This window comes from Mobula birostris, chromosome 6, assembly GCF_030028105.1.
Source record: "Mobula birostris isolate sMobBir1 chromosome 6, sMobBir1.hap1, whole genome shotgun sequence".
NCBI classification, from domain to species: domain Eukaryota; kingdom Metazoa; phylum Chordata; class Chondrichthyes; order Myliobatiformes; family Myliobatidae; genus Mobula; species Mobula birostris.
This window is the reverse complement of record NC_092375.1, coordinates 23993653-24010655: the sequence shown is the minus strand read 5'-3', so window position 1 is coordinate 24010655 and position 17003 is coordinate 23993653. Positions and strand designations below refer to the sequence as shown.

The 17003-nt window shown below is 44.0% G+C and overlaps 1 protein-coding gene across 4 annotated transcripts in view; it reads right to left on the bottom strand.

Moving 5' to 3' along the window:
- LOC140198860 (interferon-induced GTP-binding protein Mx1-like) overlaps positions 1-15688 on the bottom strand; it is a 95648-nt gene extending 79960 nt beyond the window's left edge. For all 4 annotated transcript variants that reach the window (XM_072260017.1, XM_072260020.1, XM_072260021.1 and 1 more), the window contains exon 1: positions 13444-15688. The gene's annotated coding sequence lies outside the window, so the exon portion shown is untranslated. The remainder of the gene's footprint in view (positions 1-13443) is intronic.
- Positions 15689-17003: the final 1315 nt, after the last annotated feature.

Genomic DNA, 17003 nt, shown 5'->3' with positions numbered 1-17003 from the left:
CTCAGATGAGCATCTAAAAGAATGGGTCAGAGAAAGAGTGCTATTGTGTCATACTAGAAACCATACTATAATCAGCAGAGTACTGGGTACCTGTGATGATGGTAAAGGAAAGTTTTATGTTGGTCCAGTATTCCACATTCCCTGGCATGGAAATTATTCAATCTACCCTTTGAAAAGGGTTCACAATGTTAGTAAATATCATTAGAATGCACGGATATCCTTAAGTAACCCACCAACACATGCTATTGTTATGAATGGTTGTGGGAAAGGGATAGATTTATCAAGATGCCATCAAGGGACAGACTACTGATCTTGTCCAGAAGAAATGACAAAGCTTACAAATTGTGGTTTCAGTACTTATGAAAAACGCTCTTTGTGTATTTTGCCTGTGAATAATCAGTATTTCTTACAATATGTATGGTAGTACAGGCATATTATGTAGCAACAGCAGCCACAAGTTATACCTAAGGGATGAAACAATGCCCTTTGGAAAGTCACAATGTTGCCATAGGGAATGTGACTTTAGATCTGGCCACTGGAGGATGAACTTTGCCTCAGCTAGCAGGATACACAGTAATGCAGGAGAACTTCAAGATCCAATGCACTGATACAGATGAATATCTGTGGGACTATGTTGTTACTGAGTTGCCACCAATTCCTCACTTGACTGCAGACTGGATACGTGTTGTGGAGGAGGCAAGGGAGATCATCCATCAATGGACTAAGCACACTAAAGTAATGAAAACACACGCTGGTAAAGCAAATTAAATATTGAATGACCCAGGTGTTTGGAGTAAATTTTCGAATTGGGGGACAAACGTTCAAGTACATCCATGGGTAAGAATAGTATCACATGCTGCTGTAATACCACTTTTATGTACCCTGATAATTGCATTGCTCAATGTATATCACCTGAGAAGATGGAAGCTGAAATAATGGAAAAAAAACGTGGATAATGCTCTCATGAAACAGCAGAGACCAATGTCAGCATAAAGTGGGTGGATTTAGTTAGTACTGTAAATGTTAATATTTGTTATAGAATGTAAGTGTTGCACACCTACTGGGGTTCCATGGCAGTCGTATGGACAGTCAACTGATTGAGAGGAGGATAATGATCCTAAGATAAATATCTTTGGATCAAGAGGAGGGAGATGTTGGGCAGAAGGAACTATAGTAGAATCAGCAGACAAAACAGTTGACTTTTCCCCCCATTTTGTGGACAATGAACTGACCTTGCTCTGGGATAGTCTAATCAGGGCAATTGAATATGGACACAAGAAGCTTCAGGTAATGGCCTGCTGAAAATCTGAGACCATTCTCGGATGAGTAGCTACTTATATAAAATGCTGTCATGGTCCGGTCCGTGAAGTCCACATTCCGGTTCACGGTCTGGTCCATCGACCCTTGCACCAGGTTTTCCTGTCTACCCTGTTTCTGTTCCTGTTGAGCACTAATTGAGGCAGTTGATTCCTGTTGGGACTGGCTGCATAAATACCTCCAGAGACCAGGGTGTGGCTGCTGGATTGTTCTTGTCCTTACTCCTTGTATCCCTTCCCTTGCCTTCTGTTTCCTCGCCTGAAGCCTTGCCTTGTCTTGCCGGTAACTTTCGCCTTGCCTAAAGTTCTTGTCTCGCCTTGCATTGTCTGAAACCTTGCCTTGTCTTGCCGGTAACTCTCGCCTCACCTGAACTTCTTGTCTCGCCTTGCATTGCCTGAAGCCTTGTCTTGTCTTGCTGGTATCTCTCGCCTGAAGTCTTGTCCTGGAGCCACCCTGTACCTAGCTCCCTTCCTGTCCCTTGCCTCTGCCGGGTAAGTCAGGCCGTCTTGCCGATACCCTGCAATTGGTTCTGTCCCTTCCTGTCCTTTGCCTCTGTCAGGTGGAGTACCGTGACCTGCCCTGGAGTACCACACCCTGCCCAGGAGGAGCTTCAAGACCCCAGGCCTCGAGCCTCTAGTCTCAAGCCTTGCCTCAAGTCTCTAGCCTCAAGTCTCTGGTCTCCAGCCTTGCCTCAAGTCTCTGGTCTCCAGCCTCGCCTCAAGTCTCTGGTCTCCAGCCTCGCCTCAAGTCTGAAGACTCCAGTCTCGTCCTGCCTGCCAGCCAAGTCACGTCCTTGCCTAGTTCTGGGGTCCGAGCCAGAGGCAAGACCCAGGTTCTGGGTCCTTATCCAGTCTCTGGATCAGAGTCCAAGCCTGGGCTCCTAGCTCTCTTGTCCAGTCCTGTTCCGGGTTCCCGGTTTTCATGTCCATGTCCTTGTCCCTAGTACTTCAGTGTCTGTGTCTTTCACTTGGGTCCGTTCCCAGCCACCTCCTTATGACAAGTGCCAGACGTACCAAAGAAGCAATCTGTAATCTCATTAGACTCTATCTGGGCCACCTCATTTAACTGGTTTGGAGTTGAAAGACACAAAGGAAGGGTGCAATAACTTTACTGGGTGTTTTTATAGACCCCCCCCCCCAATAGTAACAGAAACAACGAGGAGTAGATAGGGAGGCAGATTCTGGAATGGTACAATGATAGGGTTGTTGTGATGAGTGATTTTAACTTTCCAAATATTGACCGGCACCTCCTTAGAGCAAGGGGCCTGGATGGGGCGGAGTCTGTTAGGCCAACTAGAGGAGACGCTGTACTTGATCTGGTATTGGGAAATGAACCTGGTCAGGTGTCAGATCTCTTGGTGGGAGAGTATTTTGGAGGTAGTGATCACAAATCTATTTCCTTTACCATAGCGCTGGAGAAGGATAGGAGCAGACAATTTGGGAAAACATTTAATTGGGGTAGGGGTTCAAATGATGCTTTTAGGCAGGAACTTGGGAACATAAATTGGGGGTAGATGTTCTCAGGGAATTGCACAGCACAGATCTGGCAAATGTTGAGGGAACATTTGCGTGGTGTTCTGCATAGGTATGTTCCATTGAGGCAGGGTAGGATAAAAGAACCATGGTGTTCAAAGGATGTAGAAAATCTAGTTAAGAAGAAAAGCTTATGGAAGATTCAAGAAACTAGGTACTGTTAGAGCTCTAGAAAATTACAAGGAAGTGCCAGGAAAGAGCTCAAGAATGAAATTAGGAGAGATAGAAGGGGCCATGAGAAGGCCTTGGTGAGTAGGATTAAGGAAAAACCCCAAGGTATTCTTCAAGTACAGGTGTCCCCCACTTTTCTAATGTTCCCTTTACAAAACCTCACTGTTACGAAAGACGTACATTAGTACCCTATTTTCACTTTCAGAAGGTGTTTTCACTGTTATGAAAAAAAATTCAGTGCGCGATGAAAAATCAGCCCGCGAAAAAATCAGCGCACGGTAAAAGGCAGCGGTCCCTGAGCAGCCGCTCTCCCCCGGATTCTCACCGGCATTGCTTAAACACGAGCCTGTGAGCAGCCGTTTGCAAGATGAGTTCTATGGTATCGGAAAAGCCTGAAAGAGCTCATAAGGGTGTCACACTTACGTTAAAACTAGACATAATTAAGCATTTTGATCGTGGTGAACGAAATAAGGACAATGTGAGTTTGGCTTGTGGAAGCTGACAAAGATGATGTTGAAGAGGTTTTGGCATCCCATCACCAAGAACTGACAGATGAAGAGCTGATGCAATTGGAGAAAAAAGGATAACAATTGAAATCGAATGAGTAATGATAAAGTACGACTTTAATTTTGAAAGGATACGTCGGTTTAGGGGATATTTGCAGGATGGTTTGAGTCCTTATTAAAGAACTGTGTGATAGAAAAATACGTGAGGCTCAGCAGTCAAGCAAGCCTTCCACATCAGCCACAGCAGATGACGAACCTCGACCTTCAACATCGAGGCGGGCAGAGATAGAAGATGAGCTGCCTGCTCTAATGGAAACAGGCGACAAGATGACACCCCAGTGTCCCACCACCCCAGCCCCCAGGCCACAGACAGATAACGATTCGCGGAGAATGCAAAGGTAGCCGGGAAGCACACAGCACATCTTTAAGAAAAAAGCTGAAATAAATATGCTAATTAATTAGGTGCCGCCGACACGTAATTGTTGGCCCAGATCAGAGACGACACAATTGGAAATCGGCACTGGTCTGGGCCGACAATTATGGGCGGCACCTAATTAATTAGCATGTTTGTTTCGGCTTTTTTCTTAAAGATGTGCTGTGTACCTCCCGGCTACCGCTGGACCCCTGCGTTCTCCGTGGCAATGTATCGCTCAGCGGCCCGGGGGGTGGGGGCCACTGCACCACCCAGCCTGCCACGACTCAGTCTAACACACCATCATCAGTGTGCTCGGCGCTGAACCTATTCCGGTAAGTGATACTACACTGTACATACATTATTTCTACTTTATATCGGCTGTGTATTTTTACATGTTATTTGGTATGATTTGGCAGCTTCATAGCTTAAAGGTTACTGGAGAGAGTGTTTTTGCCAACAGCGCTTGCGTGTGATTTTCTGCCGATGGCGCTTGCGTGAGATTTTCGCTCCGGAGAACAGTTTAGTAATGATTGTGGAAAAGTATTCCTACTTTATATAGGCTGTGTATTTATCATATCATTCCTGCTTTTACTATATGTTAATGTTATTTTAGGTTTTATGTGTTATTTGGCATGATTTGGTAGGTTACTTTAGGGTCTGCGGACGCTCACAAAATTTTCCCATGTAAATAAATAGTAATTGCTTCTTCACTTTACAACATTTCGGCTTACGAACTGTTTCATAGGAACGCTCTACCTTCGGATGGCGGGGGAAACCTGTATGCGAAGAGCAAGAGGATGAGCCATGTGAGAATAGGACCAATCAGGTGTGACAGTGGAAACGTGTGAATGGAGATGGAGGTGGTAGCCGAGGTACTTAATGAATACTTTGCTTTCAGTATTCACCAGTCAAAAGGACCTTGGCAATTGTGGGGATCACTTACCATGGACTGAAATGCTTGAGTGTATAGACATTAAGAAAGAGGATGTGCTGGAGCTGTTGAAAGGTATTAAGTTAGATAAGTCGCCAGGACCGGATGAGGTATATCCCAGGCTACTATGGGAAGTGAGGGAGGGGATTGCTGAGTGCCTGACAATGACCTTTGCATCATTAATAGGGACAGAAGAAGTACTAGAGGATTGGAAGGTTGTAAATGTTGTTCCCTTGTTCAAGAAAGGGAGTAGAGGTAACCCAGGAAATTATAGACCAGTGAGGCTGACTTCAGTGGTGGGCAAGTTGTTGGAGAAGATCCTGACTGGCAGGATTTATGCGCATTTGGAGAGACATAATCTGATTAGGGATAGTCCGCATGGATTTGTCAAGGGCAGGTCGTGCCTTATGAACCTGATTGAATTATTTGAGGATGTAACAAAACGCACTGATGAAGGAGGAGCAGTGGATGTAGTGTATATGGATTTCAGTAAGGCATTTGATAAGGTTCCCCGTTCAAAGGAGGAGCAGTGGATGTAGTGTATATGGATTTCAGTAAGGCATTTGATAAGGTTCCCCATTCAAGGCTCATTCAGAAAGTAATGAGGCATGGGATCCAAGGAGACCTTGCTTTGTGGATCCAGAATTGGCTTGCCCACAGAAGGCAAAGGGTGGTTGTAGACGGTTCGTGTTCTGCATGTAGTATGGTGACTAGTGGTGTTCGGTAGGAATCTGTTCTGAGACCCCTCCTCTTCGTGATTTTTATAAATGACGTGGATGGGTGGGTGGGTGGATGAGTAAATGGGTGGGTTTGTAAGTCTGCTGATGACACAAAAGTTGGGGGTGTTGTGGGTAGTCTGGGGGGTTGTCAAAGGTTACAGCAGGATATTGATAGGATGTAGAGCTAGGCTGAGAAGTGGCAGATGAAGTTCAATCCAGAGAAGTGTGAAGTGGTTCATTTTGGTAGGTCGGTCAAATTTTGATGACAGAATATAATATTAATGATAACACTCATGGCAGTGTGGAGCACCAGCGGGATGCTGGGGACTGTGTCCATGGACACTCAAAGCTGCTGCTCATTGTTAAGAAGGTGTATGGTGTGATGGCCTTCATCAACCATGGGATTGAGTTTAAAAGCCTTGAGATAATGTTAAAGCTATATAAGACCCCAGTTAGACCACACTTGGAGTACTGTGTTCAGTTCTGATCACCTCACTACAGAAAGGATGTGGATAATATAGAGAGAATGCAGAGGAAATGTACAAGGGTGTTGCCTGGATTGGAGAGCATGCCTGATGAGAACAGGTTGAGTGAACTTGGCCTTTTCTCCTTGGAGTGACAGAGTATGAAAGGTGACCTGATAGATGTGTATCAGATGATGAGAGGCATTGATTGTGTGGATAGCCAGTGCTTTTTTTCCTAGGGCTGAAATGGCTAACACAAGCGGACATAGTTTTAAGGTGTTTGGAAGTAGGTACAAGGGGGATGTCAGAGGTAAGTTTTTCTCACACAGAGAGTGGTGGGTGCGTGGAATGCACTGCCAGCGATAGTGGTGGAGGCAGATGAAATAAAGCCTTTTAATAGACTCTTCGATAGGTACATGGAGCTTAGCAAAATAGAGAGCTCTGTGGTAGGGAAATTCTAGACAGTTTCTAGAGTACAATACATGGTTGGCACAACTTCATGGGCCAAAGGGCTTGTAATGTGCTGTAGGTTCCTATGTTCTATGAGTCCATAGGTTGTGGAATCAGTTCAGAGTTGAGGTGAGTGAAGTTATCCACGCTGATGGTTGAAGAGCAATAGCTGCTCCTGAACCTGGTGCTGATCGATGCACTGAAACTTAGATGCAAGGGCTCCATGGGCAAGGACCACCGGCAAGACTCCTTCTACTACAAGGACTTGGAGGGGCTGAGTTGGGTGTGAGAAGCCCCTCAAATATTGAAAGAGTGTATCACCCTGGGGGGGGGGGAGAGGGCATATGAGTGGCAATGATGCCATGGCTTTAAAAGAAAAGGAACACTGCTAAATGTAATGACCATGAATGTATAATTTGTACTATGTTTATACTTTTGTATCCATTTACTATTGTGAATAAATGCTGCGCTGTTCTGCACGAGGTGTCTGTCTTTTACTGGGACCTTTCCGGAGTCTGGGATGTTGTTTATCTTTAGTCAAAAAGGTTCTCCCCCATCCAGTAAAGGGGATTGATGCCACTGCTAGACCAGAAGGCCAAAGGAATGGATTGGAAGATGGACAAGTATGCTGCTTCCATTTGGGCTCTTGGCTGCGGCCTTTGGCCATCCCGTCACGAGGGTGGAGCTGTGGAATGATCTTGGCTCAGCCGGAATGACTCATTACCCCAAAACCCTCCTTGGGCAGAGGGATTGCACAACAGGAGCCATCTCTAGGAAATGACCTCTGTTGCCCCTCCACAAGTTGTGGATCTGTTTCCTGCCTGTTCTGCTTGATCGTGCTCAGCTGATGCCCAGCCACACTGTGACAGACATTTCTACCCCCTGACAGTGAAGAGAGACCCCACTAGAGTCCCAACTACACTGAAGTCCTCCCACTTTACATCTGAAACCTGGGGTGGAGAGTGTTGTACAGACCAGTGACCTGTGCTAAAGTTGGTGCAGACTCAAAAGCTGCCTGCCATTTACGTGAAGAATTGCAGTCCCTCCTGACGTACTTGAAAGGGCAGCTCCTCAAGTTCAGCTCGCACTTCAGCCAGCCCCACTCCCCCGAAATTTGTGGAGGGTTTTTAGGAGAGAAGGAGAAGGCAAGTCAGTTGAGGTAACCTCCTCATCACCCTGCTCCGAGTGTGGCCAAGAAGGCCGCTGATACCTCCACCATTACTGAGTGTCTGCCCTTCTTCTGAGGAATGACACCTGGGTTTTCCTAAAGAAGCACAGAGTGCCCACAGGCCTTCTTAAGCCTTTCCAGGATCGGTGGTCACTGCAAGGCATAACTGCATCCCGGGCAGGAGTGGTCATGTCTCAATCTCAATCTCGTTCATTTTTGCCAGAAATTCCATGCACGTTGTCTACATCTGAACATGCTTCTTATAAAAGAAAGTAAATTTAGGGACATTGATGTTGTCCACCCTGATTTGTCTCAAAACAGCAGACACCTCCTCTGTAATCTGTGTAGGGTCCATGGCCTCACTGCTATAGACTCTATATCTGTCTCCTGAGTAAACACAGATGCAAGTCTCCCCCATCTCTTTTGGCTTCACCCATACTGATTTTCCAGAGGACCAATTTTGTCCTTTGTAATCCTTTTGCTCTTAACATATCTGTAGAAACCCTTTGGACTCTCCTTCACGTTGTCTGCTAGGGCAACCTCATGCCTTCTTTTCACCCTCCTGATTTCTTTCTTAAGTGTTCCCTTCCGTTTATTGTACTCCATCAGTACCTCATTTGTTCCTACCTGCCTATACCTGCAATGCACCTCCTTTTATTTCTTAACCCAGGGCCTCAATACCTCTTGAAAACCAACGTTCCCTAAACCTGTTACCCTTGCCTTTTATTCTGACAGGTGCATAGAAACTTCCTGCTCTCATAATTTCACTTTTGAAGGCCTGCGACTTACCAAGTACACTTCTGCCAGAAAACAGCCTGTCTCAATCTACACTTGCCAGATCCCTTCTGATACCATTAAAACTGGCTTTTCTCTAATTTAGAATCTCAACCCACAGACCAGACCTATCTTTTTGCATATTTACTTTGAAACTAATAGTATTGTGATCATAAGATGCAAAGTGTTCCTCTACCCAAAATTCTGTCATCTGCCCTGTCTCATTCCCTAATAGCAGATCAAATATCGTGCACACATTCATTGGGACCTCTATGTACTGATTAAGGAAAGTTTCCCGAACATGTTTGACAAACTCTATCCCATCCAGTCCTTTTACAGTATGGGAGTCTCAGTCAATATGTGGATAGTTAAAATCCCCTGCTATCACAAAACTATGTTTCTTGCAACGGTCTGCAAACTCTCTACAAATTTGTTTCTCTAAGTCCTATAATATAGCCCCATTAACGTGGTCATACCTTTCTTATTCTTCAGTTCCATCCATAAAGCCTCACTAGACAAGTTCTCCAGTCTGTCCTGATGGAGCACTGCCACCACTCACCTTTAATTCCTCCTGTTCTTTCACCTCTAAAACAATGGAACCCCAGAATATTGAGCTGCCAGCCTGCTGCTCTTCCAACCAAGTCTCACTAATGTCCACAATATCATAATTTTGAGGTGTTGATCCACGCCCTGAACTCACTTGCTTTTCCTACATTACTTGTATTGAAATATACTCAATCAGAACATTAGTCCCACTTTGTAGAAGCATGCCACTCTTCCTACCTATGTCATTGGTACCTATATGGGCCACAACCTCTGGCTACTCACCCTCCCGATTAAGAATACTGAGGACTCAATCAGAGATTTCCCAGACCTGACACCCGGGAGGCCATCTGGGAATCTTGTTCTCGTCCACAGTACCTGCTGTCTGTTCCCCTAACTAACGAATCCCCTGTCACCATAGCATGCCTCTTCCTCCCACTTCCCTTCTGAGCCACGGAACCAGACCGAGTACCAGACACTTGATTGCTCTGACTTTCCTCTGCTAGGTCATTTCCCACCCCACCCCCACCTGTATCCAAAGTGGCAAACCAGTTGTTGGGGGGATGACCACAGGGGTATTCTATCTTTGCCTCTTCTCACTGAAGCCTCTTGAGCCAAAGCCTCAATCCCTCCATGCTAACACTGGCCAACTCTCACAATTCTGCTTTAAATTTACAGTAACTTCTTCTTTTATTAGCCCTTGCCAAGTGTCTAATTACCCAACGATCTCAATCAATGCTGAATGTCCCAAATGGCCAGGCTCTTTTTTAAAATCTTGCATTCATTCATCACAAGCCAACAGGCCTTTTGATCTCAGGCCTGCTGAATGTTCCCACTGGCCCTGCTCACTTGCACTGAAATGTTCTGGAAGACAATATACTGTTAGTAGCAGGACCTTTAGTAGTGTTGATGCGCAGAAGTATTTATTTTATATTGAGCTAGAGTGCGGAATATGCCCTTCCAGCCCTTCTAGCTGTGCTGCCCAGCAACCCCTGGTTTAACCCTAGCCTGATCACAGGATAATTTACAATGACCAGTTCACCTACCAATCAGAATATCTTTGGACTATGTGAGAAAACGGGAGCACCTGGAGGAAATGCATGGGGAGAACATACAAACTCCTTATGGACTGTAGCGGGAACAGAACTTGGATTACTGGTAAAGTGTTGTGTTAACCACTATGCCACTGTGCCACTTGGGTTGAATCTTGGGTTCATATCCAAAGTCCCTGGAAAGCAGCTGCATAGTTTGATAGGGCACCAAATAAGTTGTATAGCACGCTTGCTTTTATTAATCAAGGCAATGAGTTTGAGTTGAGAGGTTACATGCAGTTGTATAAAACTACAGCTAGGTTGCATCTGGAGCCTTGCATTTAATTCTCTTCAATTCATTGTGGGAGGGATGTGGCTTTGGAGAGGGTGCAGAAGAGGTTCACCGGGGGGACTTTCACCTGCTGCTTAATGGAGTAACACAAAACTTGTGTGGCTACGTTTAATTCTTCCTTTTCCTCAGTTTAAGCTCTGAATTTTTAACTTTTATTTGTCGGATCTTAGAGGGGAATAGTTGTCACTATGTCACAATCTTTAAGAAGTGGAAAGCAGCTTTCTGAATCCAGCAATGGAAAGGGAAAAACTTCAAAAGTAAAATCAGCAGATATGCCTGTTTGGGCTGAGCGTTTAGAACATGCGTTGATGGCTCTCGACAGGAAAATAGATATAACACTTCTGAGATGAAGTCGTTTCGACAGAGTTTTCAGTTCGTAGAGGAAAATATTACTTCCTTGAATTCTGAACTTAGAATCGAGGCGTCAGATAGCGGATATTTCAGCCCGCTTGGAACAGTCTCAACTCAAGATTATCGATCTGGAAGCAAGATTTTATCGGAATAACATCCGAATTGTTGGACTGAAGGAAGGATCTGAGAGCGGGGATTTATTAGAGTACTTTGCTAATTTGTTTCAATCTCTGTTTCCGGATATTTTACCTCAGCCTCCCGATATTGAAAGAGCACATAGAATTTTCACTTCAAAATCTCAAGATCCGAAAAAACCAAGGTCAGTTTTGGTCAGCTTTCTTTGTTTCAAAGTTAAAGACCAAATCATAAAATATGCAAGGAAACACAGAGTTTTTAAATTCAAGGGTTCCGAGATTCGTTTTTATGAAGATTATCCACCGGAAGTTATGGAACAGCAGTTCAAATTTGTTCCAGCTATGAAGATAGCCCATGATAGGGGATTATTCCCATCAGTTCACTATCTAGCCCGATTAAAATTATTTCCTAAAGATTCGACTCCACGTGTTTTTTGGATCCCAAATCGGCACTGGACTACGTTAATTCTAATTTGAAGGTGCCTGAGGTTTGAATGGTATTAGGTCTGCTGAATAATTTTCTGAAGGAAAACAAGCTTTGAAGATTTCTGGTATGTTGAAGATCTCCTTTGATCGATGGGCCATTTAAAGAAGATGTGAACTTCTTGATTTGACTGATGAATGACTTTTCTGAAATCTGTTTGGTATACTGAGTGAATTAACACAGTGGACTAGTTAACTGTTTTGATTATTTGTTTTTATCCTTCGTTTTCTTCATTAATTAAGTGATAGTTTTCATAGTTTATAAGGACTTTTTCTTATATATAGCGAGGAGTGCTTAGTAGATAGATAATTAGTCTCAGTTTTTCTTCTAAGAACAGTTTTTTTATTGTGCAGTAAGTCAAAGGGATAATGGAGATTACATAGACAGTTTTTCTTTTTGTTTAGGCTTAACTTTATTGTTTTGACGTCTTTGGAGATTGTTTTTGCATTCCCCAGTTTATTTTTAATGATGAAGCATAAACATTTTTTTTTACCTCTGCTGGGCGTTCTTATTTTAGGGCCATGTGTCTTTTTTTGTAAATGTGAGGGTGGGGGGTGGGGATTAAGGAAAACTTTAAAAATCATTATTATAAATTGGGCAGCTCGCGGAGTTCTGTTTCGTTTTTCTTTTTCTATGGGGACGCATTCCAGCTTTTTCTTTTGCTTTGCCGGATTTCTAGCTTTTGGGATGGTGGGAGGATTGGGGTTAGTTTTGAACTATAGGTTTCATTGTAGGATTAATTTCAATTTTTTTTCCAGTTTTTTCTTATTGTATTTTTTCCCATTAGAGTTCCGGAGCATGCGTGTTTTCTATATGGTTATAATTATCACCGCCATTTTTGATTAGCCCGCATTGGTATGCGTGTATTTATGTGTTAAAAAATATTTTATGGTAGCTAAACAGATAAACGTTATTAGTTGGAACGTGCGTGGCTGGAATCATCCTATTAAGCAAAAGAAGACTTTTAAAATTATTAATTGATTCCCAATTGATATAATTTTTGCTCAAGAAACCATATCAGTACGGGTGATCAAAATAGATCTTTTTAAATGTGGAAGGGCCTTCAATATCATGCCACTTGCCAAAATAAAACAAAGGGAGTATCTATTTTTATTAAATCTAATATTTTATTTATCCAAGAAGACATTGTGTCAGATACTAATGGTAGATTTTTAATTGTCAAAGGAACAATTTGTAATAGAAAAATTGTCCTGGTTAATCTATATGGACCTAATGTAGATGATCTTTTTTTAAAAAAAACATATTTGGTTTATTGCCAGATTTAAATGAATATATGTTGTTAATGGGTGGTGATTTTACCTGTTGTTTAAATCCTTTGACAAGAGTTCAACCAATCAGTAGCTTCCGAGTTGTTCAGCATCACTTGATGATGGAACTTGATCAGTGGCGGCGCCAGAGATTTTTTTCTTGCTGGTGCTACGGAGAGGCTGAATGATTCAGTGATGGTGCTGAGGGATGCACTGTAATATGTATTCGCAAGGCCAGATGCGTGGCATTAAAAAGTCAATTTCAATCATTATGTGCCTACTATAAATGCCTCTGTTGATTCACAGGCAACAGCAATTGATAGATCTAATAGAGAAGTGAACTATTACAGTGTCAACAGCATCGGAGACAACCTGGGCTACACGGAGCATAAACAAAAAAAAAACAAACAGAGCATCCGAGCAACAGCGGACAACGTGAATCATGCACCAATCTCGCAATCAGCGTCAAATGAGTGCTTTTCAACTGAAAAACACAAAACGAACCCGCTGCTATTCGCATTACATAGACAGCAATGCCAAAAGATACAGCATTATTAAAGTCGAATAAGGCAAACAACAGATGCAAGGCTTTACCAGAGTTGGACAAATCGTACTCTGACCATGCAATACCTCAATTAATTCGGCTATTGAATTTAAAACAAAAATCAACAGAATCACGCTTGGAAGTCTAAGCAAAACCAATAGGCTTAATAGCAGTAAATGTAATATTTTAGGATTTGCAGGAAACATAAGGACTATGGGGTATCCACCACAAAATAATAATAATCAGCATTAGTCTTGGCCCAAATTTTTAAAGAATCAACTGCACTCACCATTAATGTTTTCAGAGAAGCACAATCCGTCTGTTGTTGTGATTGGTGGCGAAAGCATCAATGATTTTCTGGATACCACTGTCTGTCCTTGCTTTTGTTTTATTTCCAGCAGACGCCGAACCTGATGTAGCTCTGCAGTCAGGTTCACTTCAGTCACTCCATAGTATTGGGCCATTGGCCAAAGACAATTCTTGTCCAGGAAGAACTTGTGTTTGGGACTAAATGCTGAGACTCCAGTCAGAACACTCCCAGTCTCAATTGAGAACCGTCTTTTCATTTCAGTCTGAAGTCTGTCTATAACTGGACAGAAACAGTGGTTGCGAAGGTCATCAGAGGATGTGACAGGTGTGCGTTCAGTTTGGGCCTCAACAACAAAATCATGTAGGCGGCGGGGTGGCTGGGCCTGTCTCCTTCCATGTGTTCTGCTCTGTATACCGGCCTTGACGCACAGGTCCCCAGCTCTTGTGTGAATTTCACTCCATGATTCCTCTCCCCGTTTTGCTGAGAGTGCACCGATAACAGACTGAGCCAAGTCCACAGTGGTTGAAAGCTCCAAACTGGGAGATTGTAGCTGGTCTGACATGAACTTGGTGATTCAGAATAAACCCTCAAACAGAGTGAGAAGTAAAGCAAACTGCTCGTCAATCAGTCCATTTACAGCTCTGACCTCCGTTTTCCTCCGTGCATTTGGTTGACCCATAATATCCTGTAGTGTAGCTAGAATGGCAGGGAGTGATGTCCTTATAGCCCACAAAGCTGTATACTGCCATGCCCAGCGTGTATCTGGCAATTTCTTCAACTCCACGGGCTGTGCAGTTGATTCCAGTTCTCTCTGTTTCTTCATGAAAAGATCGTGGGCAACAGAGTTTGAAAAGAAGTTGTAAAGCAGCTGCACAGTTTCAAAAAACTCACCCGCTTGTGGTACATTGCTCACAACATCCACTAAAACAAGATTAAGTCTGTGAGCATGGCAGTGCGTATATAATGCCTGCGGGACCTCTTTCCTGAACCTCTCTTGTACCCCGTTATTGCACCCGGACATCACTGCTGCCCCGTCATAATACTGACCTATACACGCGTTCTTATCAGTAACACACTGGGTGAGTGGCTGTTCAATGCTTTTAAGAAGCGACTCTGTGTCCAACCCTTCTGCTGGAGTGAAGTGCAAGAATTCTTCAAGCACCGTTTCGTTACTCAAATACCACACCACCTCTGATACAGTATTTGCTCCTCTTTACTCACGTCTTTACTTTCATCCAACATGATGGCAAAATGTCCAGCCTCTTTGATTTCTGCACTTATTTGACGTCTGACCATAGCTGCCATAATACCCATAATTTCATTTTGGATATCGTGATGGATGTTTTTTGCATTTCCAGATTGTCCTCTATTTTTTTTTAGCTACAGTCTTATCAAACTTCCCAATTACACTGAGCAGCTCAACAATGTTTCCCCTGTTGCCAGATCCATCATTCTCCCGGTGTCCTCGCTGGGCAATGCCTTGGCACACAGTATAGCGTAGAGACTCAACTACTGCTCTCATATACTCACGATTTTCTTGGATAATCTTTGCATGTCCTTTATCAAGCATATTTCCCAATCTTGAACTGTCTTGTTTCCTCAGTCTGAATTCGGCCCGAGCCTCCATAGCAAACTTATGAGCTGCACTTACATGGTGGGTTTTGAAAGCTGTTGTAGCTTTCCGCCAGTTGCGGTAACCGGTGACAGTGAAGGTAGACGCAGAATGGAACCCATGTCCTCCACACAGGAAATGCCTGCATGCGAAGCAGAACGTAGTATCCTTTGTGATTGAATATTCCATCCAGGAGTACAGGTCAAAACAGCCACAAATAAAACTCCTTTGCTGCTTGCCAAACTGTTGCAAAGGGTACTTTTTCAATGCTGGCCGACGGGGTCCTTCCTCAGGCTGCTGGCTAACATCGCTAACAGTAGTCCCACTAGCACTAAGAGCAGCTTCATCCACATTCTCTTCCGAATCCCGCTCCATTTCTTGTTCCTCTATTTCGCCCTCACACTCCTTCGATGAACTGCTGTCGTCCTCATCCCCACTTACTTCTTTCTGCATGTCACTTTCAATTAAGACAGGCTCAGGTTGAGACACCACTGATTCCTCTGGATGAGGTCGTTTTATGACTAAAAATCGATCCATTTTTCACACCGGCCGAAATAATACACATGCCAGGTCGACGCTCGCTTGTAAAAGCACAATGTGTGTGTATGTGTGGGGCATTCATTAGTCTCGCGAGACCATGGATCTGCACCAGGATGTATACTATCAATCTCTCGCGTGAGTGAGAGTGAGTGACATCACCACCTTAAGTGGTCTCTGAGGACAGTAACGGCGAGACATTGACAATGAACGAATAAGCAGAAGTGGATCTGACCTTAGACCAGCACAGAGTTTATAACTTTATTGCTGTGTGGGTGCTATGATAATTGGGGGGCGTTGTTTCACTAGACTAGCTGGAGAAAAAAGCTGTGTTCAAAACTATACAGAGAAAGCAAAGCAGCTGCAGTTAATTTCTTGGTGGTGTTACACTGGTGCCATTGCAATTTCTGCTGGGGCTGAACTTGGTGATGGTGAGGACAATATGAGTGAGGTTGATGTTCTGGAGCATGTTGATATCAAGGGAGAGGAGGTGTTGGAGTTGTTAAAATGCATTAGGACGGATAAGTCCCTGGGGCCTGACGGAATATTCTCCAGGCTGCTCCATGAGGCGAGGGAGGAGATTGCTGAGCCTCTGGCTAGGATCCTTATGACCTCCTTGTCTATGGGAACAGTACCGGAGGATTGGAGGGAGGCGAATGTTGTCCCCTTGTTCAAAAAAGGTAGTAGGGATAGTCCGGGTAATTATAGACCAGTGAGCCTTATGTCTGTGGTGGGAAAGCTGTTGGAAAAGATTCTTGGAGATAGAATCTATGGGCATTTAGAGAATCGTGGTCTGATCAGGGACAGTCAGCATGGCTTTGTGAAGGGCAGATTGTGTCTAACAAGCCTGATAGAGTTCTTTGAGGAGGTGACCAGGCATATAGATGAGGGTAGTGTAGTGGATGTGATCTATATGGATTTTAGTAAGGCATTTGACAAGGTTCCACACGGTAGGCTTATTCAGAAAGTCAGAAGGCATGGGAGCCAGGGAAGTTCGGCCAGATGGATTCAGAGTTGGCTTGCCTGCAGAAGGCAGAGGGCGGTGGTGGAGGGAGTACATTCGGATTGGAGGATTGTGACTAGTGGTGTCCCACAAGGATCTGTTCTGGGACCTCTACTTTTCGTGATTTTTATTAACGACCTGGATATCGGGGTAGAGGGGTGGGTTGGCAAGTTTGCAGATGACACAAAGGTTGGTGGTGTTGTAGATAGAGTACAGGATTCTCGAAGATTGCAGAGGGACATTGATAGGATGCAGAAGTGGGCTGAGAAGTGGCAGATGGAGTTCAACCCGGAGAAGTGTGAGGTGGTACACTTTGGAAGGACAAACTCCAAGGCAGAGGACAAAGTAAATGGCAGGATACTTGGTAGTGTGGGGGAGCAGAGGGAT